The sequence below is a fragment of the Equus asinus genome, chromosome 1 (genome assembly GCF_041296235.1).
Source record: "Equus asinus isolate D_3611 breed Donkey chromosome 1, EquAss-T2T_v2, whole genome shotgun sequence".
NCBI classification, from domain to species: Eukaryota; Metazoa; Chordata; class Mammalia; order Perissodactyla; family Equidae; genus Equus; species Equus asinus.
Window position 1 is genome coordinate 124,695,971 of NC_091790.1, and position 21,048 is coordinate 124,717,018.

Consider the following 21,048-nt stretch of genomic DNA (forward strand, 5'->3'; position numbering starts at 1 on the left):
CGCGCCTGTCCGCGCCGGTCCGCGCCTTCCCTCCAGCTCCGCGCGCGGGCGGGGAGCCTGCGAGCGAGGGAGCGCGCCGGGGGAGGGGGCGAGGCGGAGGCAGAGCATCTTCGCGCCACCGCCGCCGCCGCCGCCGCCCGGCCGAGGGAGGCCTCGTCACAGCCGCCGCCTCGGCCGCGGCCGCAGATCTCGCGGTGTTTGCCGGCCGTCGCGCCGCCATATTGTGTGACAGTATTTTGATTTGCACTGGGCTGGCGGAGCGGCGGCGAGAGCGAGCGAGAGCTGGGGGGGTGGGGGGAGGGCAGGCGAGCGCGAGGGGGGTGGGGGCCGAGGGAGGGCGGGAGGCCGAGCGAGCGGCGGCCGAGGAGCCACCCAGCCCGCGTTCGGGAGCCGCAGCAGCCGCCGGCGGGGCGCCCCAGCCCGACCCCCACCCCTCCCCCTCAGCCACGAGCGGCGGCGGCGGCGGCGGCGGCGGCCGGAGGGAGGTGGCGGCGGCGGCCGAGCGGAGGGGCTGAGCGGGGAGGGCGGGCGGGCTGAGGTGTCCCCCCTGCCGGGCGGAATCGGAGGCGGCGGCGGCGCTGGCGGCGGCCGTGGTGGTGGAGGCGGCGGCGACGGTGGAGACGGCTGCCCTAGTGGGAGAGGCGGCGGCGGCGGCCGAGGAGGAGGAGGGGGAAGCGGCGGCGGCGGCGAAGGGTAAGCGGACAGCGCTGCCGGGCCGCGGCGGCGCCCCCGTCCCGGCTCTCCCCGCACCCCCTCCGTCTGGAAGGGGCTCTGCCGCCGCGCGAGGCCCCTGCGGGGCGTCCGCTTCTTCCTCTCGCTCTTCCTCCCTCCGCCTCCTTCCTTCCCCCAGTGCGAGGCGGAGAGGGAGGCCCCCCAAGTCCTCCAGCCGCGTGGGGGTGGGGAGCATCGGGCCGGGCCTGGGCTCCGGGGAGCGTGTGTGGAGGGGGAGGGGGAGAGCTGGGTGGGGGAGGGCCCCTGCCTGCACCGGTGCCCCCGGCCCGCCCCTCTGGCATGTGTGCGAGGAGGGTGGGGGAAGGAAGACTCCTTTTGGGGAGCCGTGGTCGGATGAAGATGACTTAGGGGCGAGGGCAGTGGGAGGACAGACCGAGTGAGGTGTGTGGGGGTCAGAGGGAGATGGTCGTTCCCTTTCCAGCGCTGCTTTTCTGCAGCCACCTGGAAGTGGGGAGCAAGCCCCGCTGTGACTAGGCGGCCCCCTAGATCTCACAGGCTCATTCCAGTTTTCTGGTCCCATCGACCTCCGACTCGGAGATTGTGATTGTGGCAGGGAGGCTGAAAGGGTCTGGGTCGGGCTAAACAGGTGACAGGTGTATCTTTCTGCTGCTGATGCTGTGGGGTTGCCCGGGCAGAGTGGTATACCAAAGTGTCAGAGACCGTGTGAGTTTGTATTTATGTGTTTGGCCATGTTTCCTTCCATATATAGTATATTTGAGATGTTAGATTTCCATTCTTCAAGTCATCTTAATTGTCGGGGAGAAATTCTTCAAATGCTTCTGATAAGAGGGGTTTCCAGGAGAGCGGAGGGAGTTTGCGGCTTCACCGAGGTTTCTCAAGAGTTCGTGAAATCAAGGTCCCCAATGCGAGGCTGTTTTCAGTGCCTTTATTCATTGGAAAGTTCTTGAACACTAAAGTCATATTCGAGGCAACAGGGAGGCAGTGTAATTTTGCATCCATTTTGTCTGGTTTTAGGTAAGTTTGGAAAGTGTCAAGTTTTAGGGTCGGATTGATTCACATTTTATAAAAGGAATTAGTTTGTGTTTTAGCTCACTCGGAAGGGTATGTTGCTCATTATGCAGTTTCAGATTTGGCCTGGAATTTTGGTGGGCATAGAATCTAGTTTTTGCTTTCAGTTTTTACAGTACTGCTGCTTACCACACTCTTCGTACAGTAGCAGAGTATTTTTTAAAATACCTTTAAATTCTTTGTGACAGTGAAATCGTGATTCATTTTAAACCCTGACAGTTTGAAACTCTAGATTTTGAAACCATTGCATTTTGTAATAAAGGAAGACACGCTGTTCATCTTAGTGTAAGCTTTGGCTAAGCACTTAAATTAGAAACAATGGAAGGAATTGTCAGATAAATAAGCTACAAATTAAATTAGGGCCAAGCTAGTTTAAAAGGGATCTTATAGCTTTTAAAAACTGTGTGTGGAACGGGTATATTGAATGATGTTACTATCAGTGTGTTAACAGGAAATAGAACAAAAATTCCAGTGATTCAGAACTTCTGTGGGGGTTTTTCCCCCTTAAATCGAATCAGTTTCTAATAGGGGGTGCCTAAGGTTTAAATCTTTAAAGGATCAACTGAAAGTTGAATGTGTTAATTAGATGAGTAAGTCATCCACTGAACATACTTCATTATTTCATCTTTCTCTGGGGTGTGTGGAATAACTTTTCCTGAGTTTAAAAGTATTCTCAAAGGACACTGATGAAATGTAGCCATTCAGCCCTCTTTAGTGAACTGTCACATAAGTAGAACCTGTGCTTTTGTAACTCATTAAGAAGTGGGTAAAGGATCAGAGTTTCATCTGATACAGATTTCCTGAAAAAATAAATTTTAACTTAAATCAATCCCATTTGATTGAAATAGCACCTATATTTGGTCTTCTGTCTAGTGGAAAGAATGCTCACCTTCAGCTAAGGATATTGTTTAAGACTTGCATCCAATTAGTACATCTAATGAAATGAGGTTTTTAAACTCTGCAGAGTTAAGTAGACACTACCCACATCCCCAATTAGGTCATTACTGAGTGTTGCTCCTTTAGTATTGGTAACACATTACACTTGGGTAAATGTCTTGACATGATTACTCTTGTATCTGGACAAAAATGAAAGTTTATTCTACTTCTGTAGTTTTCCCTGTAAGGAAAATTCTTTTCTCAAAATACTATTTAGGATGAAATGTACGTATGTGTCTTTGGACATGCTGCACTTTGAAAAATAGGTGTAACGTAGACCATTTACATGAAACTTGAGTTTCAGGCCAAAAAGTGCTTGAGGAATGTCTGAATTTTCTAAAATTTTAGTTATATAAACTGATCAAGACTAAAAGTTTATTTTTTAATGGTAGCATCCTTTAAAGGGGGATTTTTTGCTTGTTATAGATGTTTTGAAAATAAATTCCTGATAATTTTTACAATATATGGATTTTGTAAATTAAATATAATTCAGAAAGACTTGAAGTCCATTCTCTCCCTGGTCAGACTCCCATGACCCAGAGGAGAAGAGTAATAGCCCTTTTCGTTTGTTTCACTTATGTCGTCTTTATTTGATCCATCTAAGATTAGGACTCTATAGTAGAAGGATTATGAGGTAATAGCAGAGGCAAATGTGAATGTTGGGGCAAAACAGTAGTGAGGAGAAGATAGGGGATTAGATGCTGGTAAAGGATTAGATGAACAGTTTTAGGCAGCTAGGAATGTGGAGATGTGGGTAGTGGTGGCTGCCAAGCATAGGAAGATGATCGGGCTGAATGGCACTAAGGAGAATTGCTCTGAATCTTTTGATAGACTCTAACAATCTACGTGTCATTGTATTTTGAACCTTCTGTATTAAGATGGTAAGGATCTGGAGACATTGAAATTGTATGAAATTTCTGTGTGTGCTCAGATATATTTACCTCTGGCTCATATTTCCAAAATACTTATAGTATTTTAACATTTCATTTATTATGATTCTGATCCTAAATAATCAAAGATTGTTGCTGAATCAGAAAGCTAAAAATACTTGAGTAAGTGCTCTGAGGGGTAGCAGTTCTGTACTTTTTACCTTCTCTTTAACCACTCAACTTGACTATGATCTTGATAGTCAGGGATTAAGAATGACTGTCGTCTTCTCTGTTTTCTATGTATTCTGTCCCTCAGAACACAATGTTTAGTACTAAGTAGTACTTACTGCTAGCCTTCTAGCAATGAAGTTATACATTTCACTTGACTTTTCACTTTGGTTTTCGTTGACTCATTTTACCGAATATGCCTAATTTCTAATTTCTTAATCCTCAGAAAAGGAATGAACTACTGTTAAAAACCCAGTAAGAGGTGTCAGCTGACAAGTTGATGTTTCAGAAGGAGAGCCAAGTCAGAATTGCCACAAAGTAAAATTGTGTATATTAATATCAGTAAAAGATCTGTATGAAAATGGATTAAAGCTTTGGCACTTAAAAGTGCATTCCTTCAAAATATAGCTTATGTAGACCCCTCTATCTCCTGATGATGCTTGATAAATGAGGCTTTGCTGAATGTATCTTTTTGATTTGCCTCTTAACATTTTTAATGTAGAAGTTTAATAAGAAATTCTAATGCATCTCTAATCATCTCTTCCAGTTGAAAATCCAGGGAGTGGTACATTTCTTTTGACCTTTAATATCTTAATGGTAGCCTTTTTAGTGTTTCCTGCATAGTAAAGGAAAGAAAAAGAAACCAGCATTTACTGAATGCCTGCTGGGTGCCAATCTTTCATTCATTTCACAAATATTTATTGAGCACTTAGTCTGTGCCAGGGACCGTGAAGATGCTGGAGATGGCAGCAGTGAATAGGAGACACAATTTCTGTCCTCATGTATGTAGTTTACATTTTAGTAGTGGAACACATCATAAATGAGTAAAATGTAGTGTGTCTGGGAGAAAAAGTACTGTGGAGAAAAGTAAAACGAAAAAGGGGTTGGGGAATAGACTGCATGTTTACTCATTTAAAACCTGCATAATGGATATTACTCTTGATTTCAAAAACAACTGTCCCATACATAAATTTTTTCTTTGGTTAAGAATACACCTCATAACTTGGGAACACAATTGTGTTTGTACTTCACAGTTACAGAGTTTAAAAGCAGAAAAGCAGCAGAAAGCTGCTTTGTGGCTCAACAGAAAATTTGGAGTCTGCTATCCTGGTTTGAATCAGGGTTTTGCCACTCATTAGCTTTGTGATTTGAGGCCAGTTACAATTTCTCAGCCTCTCTGAGCTTGTTTTTTTCTCTGTGAAATGAATATAATATCTATAAGGCTGTTGTGATGATAAATTATGCATTTTGTGTAAATTATCTGATATATACAAGGGGCTTAGTAGATTGCAAGTTTTTTGTTGCTTATCTGGAGTTGTATAAAGCATAGTTGAAGTTGGTGAGCCTTACAAGAACCTGTCATAGCGCTGTGTGGGACACTGTTTGATGGACATTTGTTAACCACTAAAGCAGTCTTGTCTGAGAGCATAAGGGCAATTAACACGCAACTGTAACTTCAGATCACTGGTGCTTTCTGGGGAGTTTGTACGTGTTACCTGGTCACTGCTATCAGGAGTAAACCTGCAGTCTTTTTCTAGTGAAAGAACGTTGTGACATATCTTGGCATATAGGTTGATGAGTTGGATCTCAACATTTTGACAAGTAGATGCAAGCGTTGTGTAAGATTCTAACGCATGGAAATACTTATAAAACATTTAGTACAGTGCCTGGCATATTGTAAGTAGTAAATAAATGTTTGCTTTTGTCATTATTTATTACTCCTTTATTGTGTGAAGAGGGGTAATCCAAAAAATTAGCAAATATTAAGGAAAACTTTTACGAAGATAAAAGAAAATAATGCAAATTCTGGATGGGTTTTCTGAAGGAAGAGTGGAATAGCCAATCAAATTGCCGTATTTGTTTTTCATATTTAGACTGGACAATCACTAAATTGAGTTTGTCAAGGACACATCATGTCTGATTTTCCTTTCAGTCTTGACTTCACCATATCTTCAGTGGTTGGCCTGTATTTAGGAGCTCAAGAAGTAGTTCTGTGTGTTAAGTGTTGCCTGGTTCTCACTGATAGTTTTTCTGTGTATTGCAACTCTTTTTGGTCATAAGCACCTTCTGAGTTTCAAAAGTAGCTACACCGGACTTAAGTCTTTGAATCGCTAGTTTTAGGCGCAGACTAAGATGTGAAGTCTTCTGAATGCCATTTTTTTTTTAATCTAGCCAAGAATCTGAAAAATATCCTAGAAATTGAAAGGAAGAAATTGATTATTTCCAGCTAGATTAGTATTCGTTAACCTATCCTATGAAGTTGTTGACAGTAAAGTAAAAAAGTGAGTATCAGTTTTAAAAAGCAAGGTAGAAGAAATAATCCACGCATAATTATATCCTCTTAACTGTTAAAAGACAAGTTTATCTTATCTCTTTAAGGCAATTTCAAAGAAACTGTAGATTTATACTGGCTTTATGAATTAAATGGCTCACTTTCTTACATTCCTGTGATGTGGGGAATATTGGTGTTTTCACAGAAACGGCAGAACATCCCACCCTGCCCCACCCTGCTTTATAAGAGTAACCATTTTTCAGATGTTTACATCTTAGCAGCAGTCAGCTTATTCCTGTTCTGTGGCAAGTTATCCTCTACCTGATGAATAATAATTGTAGCTTTTCTAAAACTTAAGACTTCCCTTAACTTCTGAGACCTTTAGTCATTTACACAAAATATTTCTTGGCTTTTTAAAAAGTTCCCCACGAAGATGTATAGGAACAAGTTGCTTTATATTGAAGTTTGTTGTGACACAATACTATTTTAGAAATGAGATAGAAATACATGCAATTAAATATTTTATTATTATTTTTTTTTGGTGAGGAAGATGGGTCCTGAGCTAACATCCGTTGCCAATTTTGTTCCTTTTACTTAAGGAAGATTGTCCCTGAGCTAACATCTGTGCCAGTCTTCCTTTGTTTTGTATATGGGATACTGCCGTACCATGGCTTGATGAGCTGTGTGTAGATCTGCACCCAGGATCCGAACCTCCGAGCCCCAGGTGGCTCAAGTGGAGCGTGCAAACTTAACCACTACACCACCGGGCTGGCCCCCAATTGAACATTTTGATACTCTAGTGAGTTTTTTGTTTGTTTGCTTGTTTTGAACTGTGACAACCTACCACTGGGAAGAGAGACTGTTCCAGAGTGTCAATTTGAGTGGCTTCAGAAAGAAAGTCTAATTTATCCACAAACAGGTAAAACATAGATGAGGGCATTATAAAAATTTATAGTCTTTTAATTGCCTTGGTAAAGAAAATGGCATCCTTGTTTCACTTAAGAAGAAAAATAAAAACAGTCCTAGTACAAGTCACAGAAGCCAGATAATAAAGTGGAGGTTGGAAAGGTCCTACAGAGAGAGACAGAGAGGAGAAGCAAGAATAAAGATATATAGAATTTAACAGAAATTTTGGTGGAAATATATGAACTCTGATTGTTATTAGTAGAATTATTCAAAAGAATTAATCCGTTGAAGTGTGTGATTCCCTGCACCCAGCCCTCACCCAGCCTTGCTCTGAAACACCAAGGTGAAAGCACTGCCACGCTCCTGGGTGTCTTACAGAGATAGTGCTATGTCAGGCACTTGAACGTTTCCAGGGGGTAATTCTGACCATGTAACTTGCCTTTTTGGCTGGTGGAGAAGACAGATTCTGGGGGAATGACAGTGACTTTTTGCCAAAAAGGTGAGGAAGGTATAAAAGTAATTTCTGGTTAGTAAATTCTGCTTATTCCCTGGTTTATTTTAATTATGCTTTGATCTAAATTATTAAATAGTAGTCTTACTTTGAGATTTAGCTTAACATTTTACTGTGACATTTATATTAAGGAAAATTTCTTTTGACCTTTAATATCTTAATGTTAACCGTTTTTAGTGTTAGCAAAATTGAGCATATCACCAGTTTGCTTCCTGTCAGTTTGCCAGGCAGGCAGGCCAAAGATACTGCTTGTTTCATCAGTATAGAGCCAATGGCAATTCGGTGCACTGCTTTTCCATTCCCTATCAATGAGAGAAGATACTTGGCAATACAAAGAAAATCTTGAAATCAGCAACTTGACCTTGCAGAACGTGGGCAAGTTTTGTTTAGTCAGAGAAATCAACAAAAACCATAATTCCGACATGAACTGGGGATTTAGGAGTAGAAGGGAGTTTACCTAGTTTTAATTCTCTCAGCAACTGAAGAAAATAGTACTTTTGACTTTGAGTTGGTCTCTGTTAACTTGTCAACCTCCACCGCTTTAACTAAGTAGCTTAATTTTACCATTTTGGGAGTCAGTGAGGTATAATAAGAAAAGGCCTAGGCTTTAAAGTCAGATGAGTCCAAGTTAAAATCGAGTTCTATTTCTAACTATAGCTTCGTGGTCTTAGGCTAATCACTCAAACTCTTTGAGCCTAGAGCTTTCCTTTAGAAAAATGCATATGTATAGTAATACCTACTCTGCATGGTGGTTTCATTATATTTGTATTTCTCATGTTACCTAACACAGTACCTACCTGGAACTTAGTGGGCATCAGTAAGCAGGAAGTAGTCAAAATGTAAAATATGTCCTATGATGTCCTGTGCTTTTCAGGACAACTTTTCTTCCCTGTAACTCTCTTGTATTAGCTTCATTTTGAGTACCTTCTATTTAGTAAAGTTTAATTTTTAAAAGTATGAAGCTTTCAAATGGAACAAGGCAAGTTCTTGTTCTGGTTACATTAGACGTAGCTTAAATCATGGGAAGTAATTTTACATTTGGAATGTTGCTTTGTTAGGTTTTTCCTTCAGGGTACCTGTTCACTTCATTTTCCCTCAACAAAGAGAATGAAAAGGAAATAATTTCTATAATGTTTAATTTACTGTAACTATTTAAACCAAGGATGAAATAAAGCATACCGTTACTTTCTTAATCACAAAATAAACATGCAAATTACTAATTTTTTGTATTTTTCTTACCCGTTCCTGTGAAAAAGCCTATGTTTTCAATTTGAAAATAGTCTACAACCCACAATTTAGTTCTTTTGTATGGAAAGCACTAGAAAATTGGCATGGATCAGATTTTGAAAACACCTCAAAATGAGGTTAAATATAATACTACAAAACTTGTACCACTTTATCTGTGTAAAATGATGTTTACACTTTCTCTGTTTTAAATTACTGTTTAATGTATTCTCGTTATTTTGATAATACTCTTTTCTATGTCCATATTTACATTCAGAAGGAGTATAGTGTTAAATTTTCTGATGTTTGTTACTGGATTAACTGTGGATTTTTTTTGCTTTGATCTTTTTCCTAAAAGTTTTTTTGTCTTAATACATTGAGTGACCTGGTGTGATTGTTGTAGAATATTTTGCTCTACTAATTAGTATTAAATGCTGTTTGTATAAATAATATTTTAGCATATTGATAATACTGTTTGTTCATCAATCACTCAGTAAACTTCAGAACTCTTCCTGGGCCTATAGCACAAATAACTTTTTACTGAAATATAAATACAGTTGCTGTAGTTACTGTTGAAACGGTAAAAACAAATAAACAAACAAAAAACCCCTGCATTTTAATAAGTATGTTTAGAACATTTTGTAGCGTATACATGAAATCTCTAATCCTAGAGGTAATGCGTACTCATTAGTCTTATACATGTGCAGATTTTGTGCAGTCTGTGAAATAAAGCCAGAAGCAGAAAGAGTGATGGAGACTCAGCCATTAATCATCAGATAAATAGCATTATTATTGCAGAAAGAATTGTGAGGTACATATTGGTCTTTTCAGTCTAGTTTTTATAGCTGAATAGTTTTGCTGTTAGCAAAGTCAACATGTAGTATGAAAGAGTATATGTATATACACAGAAGTTTCATTTTTGTTTTCATCAAATACGATTATTTTGAAAACCTAACATTTTCATATCTTTTCAGGGCGGGTCACTTAATGCCAGTAATAATTAGGTCAGCAAGCTAATTTTGCCTTTTGTCATTTGCAAGAGTCTGTCTTATATGCAGCAAATAAACCAATAATCAATTGTATGAAAATTTAAATTAAAGAAACCGCCCTTTAAAAATTAATAATATTCAAATCTGTGGGATAAAGATTGATATTTGCTTCCATATTCTTGACATTCTGTGGACTATTCTGTATTTTATTCTTTCCTTTTTATACTAGCATTTTCTGATCATAGGTTTTTATTCGTGCTAAGTCGTCACTAGAAAATAGTTACAGAGAAGATAGCAATATAAGCAAGAAAACTTGCTTTTTAAAAAGAATTCAGAATAGACTGTGTTCTATTTTAATCCATTGAGCTCAAATTGTGCTATAGTTGCTTGGTTAATTTTTAAAAGGCAATTAGTGACCTGATAAACATGGGCGTCTACTCTGGAACTTAAGCAGATATATGCAGGCGTCATAGTTAAGTAGTTACTAGAATTGAAGGGAAAAAGTATTCAAGGAGATATGTAAGAGATCATTGTCAAACAAAAGTTGGTGGAAATATAGGCACTGTATATTTGCATTGACAGTAACTTACTGTTTACCTTGTGACTAGCGTGTATCTGAACTGTACTTGACTAAGTGCTGTTTGCCACTTGATGATTTTCTAAGGAAATGGGAAGATAAACACATGGAAATGAAGGTTTCAAAAAAAATTCTCATTTCCATGTTGACAATTCTGCTTCTTTACATATAAAAATGTATTGACACATATTGGTTGTTTCGAGATTTTTTTTGTAGCTGAGGTTGGCCTGAGTAAGACATCCTCATTCTATTCATGAGATTTTCCCCTCATGGACAGTGGCTTGAGTTACAGGATGAGAGCTGAGTTTGAATTTACTACTGAGAGCCATTGCTCCAGCTCTGCAGATAGAATAAGAAGTTCTCTTTGGGGGATGGTAACTGGTTCATAGGAAAGTTGGACTGGTGATCTTAGCCAAACCAAGCGTCAGGATCAAGCTTCAGTACTTCAGCTTTTATAGGCTATCACATGATCAAAAGAATGGAAAGAAACTCCACAGAGTTTGTTTGATATGCCATCTATGACACACCTGTGCAAAAGAGCTGGCTGACCCAGGAAATCTGACCTGACTCATTCTTCCACTATGTCTCATCTCTACATTCTTTTTTGGTCAATCTAATTCACTTCTCCAATAGTTGTGAGTTAGTTTTGAGTTCCTGTTGTGTCCCAGGTGCTTTGCTAGGTGTTGGGGATGGGAAGATCAGTAAGATACAGTTCTTGCCCCCAAGGGAGATGTATACAAACTAGTATGCTGTTCTGTAACAAATGCAGTGATAGGGTTAAACATAAAACACTTTAGGAATCTACAGGAGAGAGTGTCTGACTCAGTGAGAGATGGAGGGATACGCCAGGGAAATCTTCATAGGAAAGGTGATACTTAATCTGAATGTGTGTCAGATGGACAAGAAAGAGAAGTACAGGTTGGGAGAAGAGAGCCCATTTCTGTCAGAGAAAACAACGTGGAGGTAGGAAAGTCCACATGTATTCAAGTAACTATGACGAGTTCCACCATGGTGGGTTAATAGGAAGTGAAGTGAAAATTAGAAGATAGAACATGAGGATACTTGTATGCTCTGTAAAGTAGATTTGACTACAAATGATGGAAGACAAATGCTTAAATTAACATTCTAGAAAGATTTCTCTGGCTGCATTGTAGAGAAATTTAAAGAGCCAGGCTTGGGAGGGAGGACAGGCCTTATAACCTGTTTGTGAGTTGATATGGACCTGAATTAAGGCTGTTTTTAAGGAGAAGAGTAGCTGATGAATTTGAGAAGAGAATACCGAGTGTGAGGTAAGGCAAGGTAGGGATCACATGTGCCCTAGCTTGAGTACCTGGGTGCATCCTGTATGCCTGCCATTCAGCAGTACAAGAACATACCAGGGACAGTAACACGTAAGGAAGATATTTGAGTTCTCTTTGTTGGTTTTAAGGTTCCTGTGGAGAGAGAAAGAGGAAGAAGCCATCACTTTATATGGGGGGAGACAGGGAAAACTTCTCTGATTAGATGACTTTTGAGCAGGTATCTGAATGAAGTGATAAAGGGGAAGCGCTTTCCAAATAGAGGCAATAGCAAATGCAGAGGCCTTTACGTGGGAGCAGGCTTGCCATGTTCCAAGAGCAGGAAGGCCAGTGTAGTTAGATTGAGAGAGGGGGGAAGGGTAGATGAGGTCCGAGTGTGGATGTGCTTTTCATGTAGCATCTTTGGATGGTAGTAAGGACTTCAAATTTTATTCAGAGTGAGATAGGAATCCACTGAGCGGTTTTAGGACATGATCTATTAGCCTTTTTCCCCCTTACTTTATAGAACATGATTTTTCTGTCTGTGTATAGTTCTGTATAATTTATCATGTGTATAGATTCGTGTAACCTTCATAGTCAGGATATAAAGCTAGAACTGTTCCATTACCACAAAGAAACTTCTTTGTGTTACCCCCATAAAGTCCTATCTTTTCCCCAACCTTACACCCTGGCAACCACTGGTCTGTTCTCTATCACTATAATTTTATCACTTAGAGGTGTTACATAAGTGGAATCATACATTATGTTTTCTTTGGGGATTGACTTTTTTAACTCATAGTTATGCATCCCAGTTGTTGCGGGTGTCAATAGTTCATTCCATTTTAATGTTAAGAGGTATACTGTTGTATACATGTACCATGATTTGCTTCTTGACTGATTGAAGGAGTTTTGGGTTCCCAGTTTTGGGCTGTACAAATAAAACTGCTGTGAACAGTTTTGTACAGGTTTTTATATGAAAATACATTTTCATCTTTCTAGGATAAATCCCCAAGAGTGCAATTGCTAGGTTGTATGATAAATGTATGTTTAACTTTATAAGAAACTTTCACTTTTCCAGAGTGGCTGCACCATTTTACATTCCCACCAGCAATATATGAGAGATCTTGTTTCTCTGCATCCTTGTCGACATTTGGTATTGTCAGTATTTTTTTTTTCAGCCATGCTAATACAGGTGTGAAGTGACAGCTCATCATAGCATTAGTTTGCATTTCCCTAATGGCCAGTGATATTGAGCATATTTTCATGTGCTTCTTTGCTGGCTGTATATTCTCTGTAGTGAAGTGTCTGTTCAAGTCTTTTGCTCATATTCTAATGGAATTGTTTGTTTTCTTGTTGAGTTTAGTGAGTTCTTTATTATGGATACAAGTCCTTTGTGAAGTATCTGATTTGCACATATTTTCTGTTGGTCTGTGGCTTATCTTTTCATCCTCTTAACAGGGGCTTTTGCAGAGCAAAAAAATTTAATTTTAATTTTGTTAAAGTCTAATTTATTCATCTTTTCTTTTATGGATTATACCTTTGTTGTCAAGTCTAAAAACTCTTTGCTTAATCTTAGGTCCCAAAGATTTTCTTCTAAAAGTTTTTTAAAAGCTTTATGTCTTGTATGATCCATTTTCACTTAATTTTTATATAAAGGTGTGAAGTTTAGATTGAGGTTCATTTTTTTTCTGTTGATGTCCAGTTGTTACAACATGATTTGTTGAAAAAATTAGCCTTTCTCCCTTGAATTGCTTTTGTACCTTTGTCAAAATCAGTTGGCTGTACTTGTGAGGGTCTGTTTCTGGGTTCTCTGTTCTGTTCCACTGATCTTTGTGTCTGTCCCTCCAACACTACTACACTGTCTTGATTACCGTAGCTATATAAAGTCTTAAAGTCATGTAGTGAAATTTCTCCACTTTAATTCTCCTTTTTCAGAATTGTTTTAGCTATTCCAGTTTCTTTCCATGCAAAATTTGGAATCTACAAAAAATCCTGCAGAGATTTTGGTAGGAACTGCATTACACACATAGATCAATTTGAGGAAAATTGACAGCTTTATTTTGTTGAGTCTTTCAATCCGTGAACACAGTGTCTCTCTCCTTATATTTAGGTCGTCTTGATTTCTTTCATCAGACATGTAGTTTCCAGCACACAAATCCTATATGTGTTTTGTTTAGATTTATACCTAGATACATTTTGGGGGGCAATTATAAGTGATTTTGGTTTTGATTTTGCTTTCCAGTTGTTTGTTGCTAGTTTATAGCCATATGATTGATTTCTGTGAGTTGACCCTGTGTCCTGAGATCTTGCTAAACTAATCAATTCTAGGAGTGTTTTTCAGTAGCTTTCAGAGTTTTCTAATGTGTCTCTGAATAGAGACAGTTTTATTTCTTCCTTTCCAATCTGTATGTCTTTTATTTCCTTTTCTTGCCTTACTGCTGTGGCTAGTATTTCCAGTACTTTGTTTACTAGGAATGGTGAGATCAGATAAGGTTGTCTTGTTCCTGATCTTAGGGGAAAGCGTTCAGTTTTTCACCATTAAGTATGTTAGCTGTAGGTTCTTTGTAGATGCTGTTTATCAGGTTGAAAGTTCCCTTTCTAGTCCTAGTTTAAGAGCTTTTGTCATAATTGGATATTGAATTTTGTCAGTTGCTTTTTCTACATCAGTTGGTATGATCTATGGCTTTTCTTCTTTAAACTGTTAAGTGATAGTAACTTTCCTTTTTTAAGATTCACTCTGGCTGCTCTGTGTGGAATAAACTATGGGAGTGAGGCAAAGATATAATCAGGGAATCCATATTGGAAATTATTGCAGTAATCCAAATGAGAGATGATAGTGGCTTGGCCAGAGGCAGTAACAGGAAAGGGTGAGAAGAGGTCAGATTTTGGATATGTTTCAGTTCCTCTGTGGGCAGGAATTGCTGATGAATTAGATCTGAGGCATAAAAGAGAAGTTGAGGATGACTCCAAGATTTTTGGTCCAAGCACTTGGAGGTAGGGAGTCACTGTTAACTGAGTTGAGGAAGATGGTGAAGTAGCAAGTTTGGGCTGGGCGATCAAGAGTTCGGTTTTGGACATGTTAACTTTGAAAGGCCTGTTAGACATATAACTGGAGATGTCAGATAGACGATTTGATATATGAAATGGAATTCAGGCAAGAGGTTCAGGCTAGAAATAGAAGTTTGAGAGTCACCAGTCCAGTTGATGTATGAGAAATTATAGTGATATTTATTAAAAACAGTATCTTTAACTTTTTTGTTTCTGTTTGTTTTTTGGCTGAGGAAGATTCGCCCTGAGCTAACATCTGTGCCAATCTTCCTCTGTTTTGTTGGGCTTTTTTTTTAAGTATATGGGCTGCCAACACAGCATGGCCACTAGCAGATTGGTGTAGGTCCACACCCGGAAACCAAAGCTGGGCCACCAAAGCGCAGCACGCCAAACTTCACCACTAGGCCACTGGAGCAGGCCCAACCTTTTTTGTTTTTACTGTCATGTATTTAAGGTTTATTAACAAAAAAAACAGATTCTCCCAGCATGTGCAGAACTTTATGAAAATTTAGATTGGTTCTGTTTATCAACAGACTGTTGTGTATCTGACATTAAGTGTACCAGAAATTATATGGTTGGGAGACAATTTGGGGGATATATATTTACTATAATATATGTTTCACTATACATGTTTGATAGGTAGATGGCTATAATAGTAGTGTAGACACATGTGTCTTACTAATTTTCAGAGCTTTGTCTTAAGTCTTCATAAAATGAAGTAGCTCTATGTGTATTGTGAAAAGTGTTTGAAACTATTATTGAGTGCCTGAATGGCTTTCTGTGGCACCATTTCTCTTGTAGATAAAACAGACAGGACAGCCAGAGAGACAGATCAAAAGTAACAATTAAAAACAGAAATGCTAAATAGCTAGCAAGGAGAGACTTAGATTTCTGACTTACAGCCAGAAATAAATTGGTAAAGAGAGAGTGTAAGCCTCAATTTACAGAATTGATGAAAAGACAGATTTTCTGAGTTCCATTCAGATATGTTTACTTCATATTAAGATATTCTGGAAAATATTTTGTAAATGCTATAATCGTTTCTGCTGTAACTGAGTAATGATATTTTCTTATTGATAGTTTATATATCTCTATCACTTAATTTCCCATATTGCATGAGTTACCATATCGTGTTCTAATATTCTATATACTTTTCAGTTTCTCCCACTAAATGTAAGTTTTTATAGCATTAGTACAATGCCCTGGCACTTAAGCTCTGTGTAAATATTTGTGAATGAATGAGTGAACACACATGCACACTACTAAAGTTTAAAGCTAGAAGACTTGCTTGCTTTTGAAAGTAAATGAGTTTTTGAGATTCCTGAGTATGGGTTATGGTCCAATGTCTTTTCCAAGTAGTACCTTGATGCTTTCAAACAAACATTCCACTCCAACCAAATGCTCTCATTCATAGCAACATTACTAACCCGAGGTCAGTGAGGCACACATTTTGCCTTTCATTATTTGTTCTTTTTTCCCTAGTGGTAATGGGTTTATGCAAAATCATCTAAACTTTGGCTCAGACTTCTTGTATCGAATGGAGCACACATTGCAGGTGGTAGACTGGGCTTAGAGTTTCGTCTGTAGTAGCCTGTCTCATAGGAAATCCCCTGTGCACATTTTAAAGAAAGTGATGTCCATCTGTCTGTCTTCTACCTAGTCCTTCTCCCCATTTTCAGGTAGATGGTAGAGGTATAGGCCAAGTTTCTTATCAGTAAACACTGTACTTTACAAAGCATTTTCACATTCCATTTCCCCTTTGACCTTGACAAGGCAAAATTACCCTGAGCGTTTCTGTTCCAATGCAGATTGAAGCACCAGGAGAATAATTATTTTTGAAAGCCATAATATTTTATTTCCAGATTCATAGTGTGTTTGTATGTGTATGTATGTATATGTTTATATGTATATCTGTATATACATGTATATATCATGTTAGTCTATGACTAGTTAATAAAGTTTATAGGAACAATGGCTTTCTCTGGTATTAACACTAACACAGTAACAATGTAAATTGTCAATGCTCTGTTTTAGGCGTCATGGGGAATAAGGCAGGGGGCGCTGTATAAAATAATCCTTATTCTCTCTGGGAGAGAATGATGTGTAGTAAACTGAGTCTAACATAGAGGTCCTTAGGCGCCGGCCTGGTGGCGCAGCGGTTAAGTCCACATGTTCTGCTTCTCGGCGGCCCGGGGTTCACCAGTTCGGATCCCGGGTGCAGACATGGCACCGCTTGGAAAAAGCCATGCTGTGGTAGGTGTCCCATATATAAAGTAGAGGAAGATGGGCAGGGATGTTAGCTCAGGGCCAGTCTTCCTCAGCAAAAAGAGGAGGATTGGCAGCAGTTAGCTCAGGGTAATCTTCCTCAAGAAAAAAAGAAGTAGAAAAGAAATAGAGGTACCTACCTTGCATAATCTTGGGGAGCATTAAATGAATGAATGAATTATAAATCATTTGGCCAGTGCCTAGTACGTAATGAATGTCCAGTAAATTTTAGCTATTCTTAGAAAACTATTTGTTATAAAATTATTACAAGCATAGTAAACTTAAAATTTTATAATAATTATTGTTACACCTCTTTTCATTTGGTTTTCTTGATCACATTCTTTCCTGCATTTTGTCTAACTTTTCTAACTCCTTTGTTAGATCTTGGTCTTCAAGTCTCCTCTCTTCCTGCCTAGCCTTTTTTCCATTCCTTAGGTCATTGTCACCACCTTCTGCTGAAACTCAGTATAGCATAATTCTGCAAAATCTCTTACCTCTCTTGGGGAGGAAAGTGACATGATCTGGCTATGTTTTAGGAGCTAGAGAGTTTGTTACCACTGTGAGATGTATCTTAGAAGGGCCTATGAGTGGACTAACCCATCAGATAAGAGATGATTGTGTCCAGCTAACAGATACCTGAACAAGGACATTATGGAAATAGAGAAGGTGAAGTGTTTGTGGGAGTAATCAGTGGAACTTTGCCGTTGATTATATACGGCAAGGAAAGGAAGAATTGAAGACTAAGATTTCTAGCTTCAGCATCGTGCTCTATTATTAATAGTCAACATAGAGATCCATTATTAGGTGGGAGGGGGTGAGCTGAGTTTCGACAAGATGACTTTAGGTTGCTAGCATGACATTGTCAGGCTATTGGTTTACTTGTTCCAGTCCCACCCATTCTGCTCTTCCCCTCACTCACTCTCTGTCTGAATTCCATTGCTATTAGTCTAAGAACTTTGGGAAAAGTAGTTTCTTTCTGGTCATCATCAGCAGTAGAGATTGAAATGTGTGGAGAGCAGTTCCATGTTTCCTACCCACATTCCCATAATCCTCCTCTTCTCGACCCTTCCCTCTAATGAAAAAAGATCACTTAGAATAATATTTAGAATCACTGCTACCACCCCACCCCACCTCTGAGATATTGGTAGATAAGTTTTTATATTTTATATGAAATACATGAAGCAACTTGGCAGTACTTTTTGAAGAAAAACAAAACTTCATGAAGTGTTTGTGAATAGAATATTAGTCAATGAGTAGAGTAATACCTTATTCATCTAGTATCATTAGGTAGTAAATATTCTACATCAGATAATTGAAACATCTCAAAATTTATTTCTTTATAGATTTGATGTATAGAGATTTTTATATTACATATATATGCTATGTAAATTTTCTGTATTTTTTAAGTAATTCTACATCTATTTCTCTATGATGTTTTATATGATTTAACTGCCTTCTGAAATAGGGAACATTCCCCCTGACCCATACTTCACCTTTTCTGAGAAATAAAAACAACTTTTTGTTTCAGGGCTTCAAAATGAGAGTCAGGAGCCCCAGGTTCTAGTCCAAGGTCTAACAATAAATTCCTGCATGAAATGTTTTAGGTTTTTTACCATTGAATCTGTGGAATCTGGAATAGTGCCTGGCGTGTAGTAGGTGCTTAGCAAATATTTTTGGAGTGAATCATTGTTTTATGCCTACTTTAGCACTCCTTTCCTGATTCATTACTTGGAATTTTTTTTTTTTTTTTTGAGGAAGATTAGCCCTGAGCTAACATCTGCTGCCAATCCTCCTCTTTTGGCTGAGGAAGACTGGCCCTGAGCTAACATCCATGCCCATCTTCCTCTACTTCATATATGGGACGCCTACCACATCATGGCTTGCCAAGAGGTGCCATGTCCGCACGCAGGATCCAAACCGGCGAACCCCGGGCCGCTGAAGCGGAACGTGGGCACTTAACTGCTGCTCCACTGGGCCAACCCCAGTACTTGGAATTTATTACTGCCTAGCAAATAAGCTGCTGAGTTTTTAATATAATAGGAGTATCTAGGGTCTGATTGAAGTGAACTGTTAAGCTTAATTTATAATATCTGTTTCAGCTGCTTAGTGGAATTTTTGGCCTTCTCATGAGGTATTTTCTGGTACTTAAAGTTGCCAAACAAATGATCTTCGAATACTTGATTTATTGAAAGTTGTTTCTTTATTGAATACATTCTGTGTGCCTGTATTATGTGTAGGCAGGGTCCTATATATAAGCATATAGCCCGTGTCCCAGGGATCTTATACTTTAGGTGAAGAGACACAGAAGTGGAACTCTAAGGGGAGAATTACATGTTGGGTCGTGAAGCATTGACCCACAGGTGCAGTAGGAGTTCTAGGAATAGAGAGATCCATGTGGGCTGAACCAGTAGAAAAGAGAGTCAGGAAGGAGATGAAACTTGAATTGGTTTTGAAGAGGTAGTTAAGATTTTGATAAGCATCAAGATAGAGAAATGACATTGTAAGCAAGGGCAGTAGTACGGTCAGGAATAAAATGGGGTTGAACATGTTCAGACAAGCCTGACTGGATTCCTGTGCGTGTGGGGACTAGTGGGAGATCAAAGTAGGTGCATTTAGTAGAGAAGTCTTATTACTCCAGGCTCCATGACCCTGAGGGGTCCGAGGATAGAATTTAGAGGAGTCCATGCATTTAGACGAGAAAAAAAATCATACCTTTATATTTTCACTAGCAATAAACTCTAACTGAAATTTAGCATTTCCTTCTATCATGATTTTAAGCAGTAAACCACAGTATTATTAGCAGTGCCTGTGATTTTGTTACTAATAGAAAAAGCACTGATATTTTCATATTACTTTACAATTGTGACTATCTGTGAATATAATTTATGCAGATTACTACTTCAAAATTATAGTTGTTACTAGATCCCTGCTAGTTTTATTGTGTTGAGTGTTAGTAAAGAGGCATTTGTAATATATTACAAATATGGGTTTTAAAAAACACTTGGTAACTGTGTTTCAGTATAATTAGTTTTCTTCGTAATCATGTATCTTATTTCATACATCTAAAACCGTTCATATTTTTTAAAAATAATTAACTATATTTCAGTAAAATTGGCTTTCTTTGTAATCATATGTACTGTATTTCATGTATTTAAAACCATTCTGAGACGAATCTGTAGCTTTACCCAGACTGCCGAAGGCATCCATGACGCTGAATCTAGTGGAACCAAACTGGAGAAGGCTTTGAAAACACACCAAGGAGTTTTATTTAGCTGAGGTGATAAGCAGGGGAGAAGCCTAGTAAATGTTTCATTTGTTTTGTTTTAATTACAGAATAAATGAAGTTAATTTAGAATTTTTGTGGGGTTTTTTTGGGAGGAAGATTGTCCCTGAGCTAACATCTGTTGCCGGTCCTCTCTTTTTGCTTGAGGAAGATTGCCATTGAGCTAACATCTGTGTCAGTCTTCCTCTATTTTACGTGGGATGCCACCACATCACAGCTTGACTATCAGTGCCAGATCTGTACCCGGGATCCGAACCTGCAAACCCCGGGCCCCCAAAGTGGAGCGCGCAAACTTAACCAATATGCCACCAGGCCGGACACTAGAAAAATTCTAAATTTCATTAAGTTTAAAAAGAGAGAGGGAAGACTTCTTCTTAGCTCATAACTATAGATAAACTAAGGTTTAAAAGGTAATAGAAACTCATCTGTTATCTCACAATCACTGTCCTTACCCTATTATTATCTGTCTGTTCCAGTTTATTCAGTTCTTGCGCAAAGAAGTGAAATATTCAGTGGTTATATAGGAGCGTTTCTTAATCTGCTGTACTATACTTGAGAGGTCAAGTGGGGAGACCTTGAGGGTAGGGAAGGAAGCTATGGATCTGGTCATTTAGATGTTGGATGATTGGGATAGTGTGGTTGGAGTAGAATTGGCAATTGCAAGACGTATATTGAAAGAACTTAGAGGACTTGGTGGTAAATATGGGGTCTGAAGTGCATGGAGTAGTATAAGGAAAAATATCAAAAAGATAGTTAAGAATAGGGTGCCTAAATTAGGATTCCTGGAATAATACTGTATAGGTCCACAACACCTTATCTGAAACCCTGAGGCCAACTGTGTTTCGGAATTCAAAATTGTTTGAGTTTTAGAAGGGTAATGCAGTGTATATATTATATATTAT

General features: G+C 39.0%; 1 protein-coding gene across 3 annotated transcripts in view; it reads left to right on the plus strand.

Annotated features, from left to right (window-relative positions):
- The first annotated feature begins 418 nt into the window (after nt 1-418).
- TAB2 (TGF-beta activated kinase 1 (MAP3K7) binding protein 2) overlaps nt 419-21,048 on the plus strand; it is a 77,919-nt gene continuing 57,289 nt past the window's right edge. For 2 of the 3 annotated variants that reach the window (XM_044768383.2, XM_044768400.2), the window contains exon 1: nt 420-693. The gene's annotated coding sequence lies outside the window, so the exon portion shown is untranslated. Of the gene's footprint in view, nt 694-21,048 lie in introns of all 3 variants that reach the window. The other variant, XM_044768394.2, reaches the window with a different exon arrangement.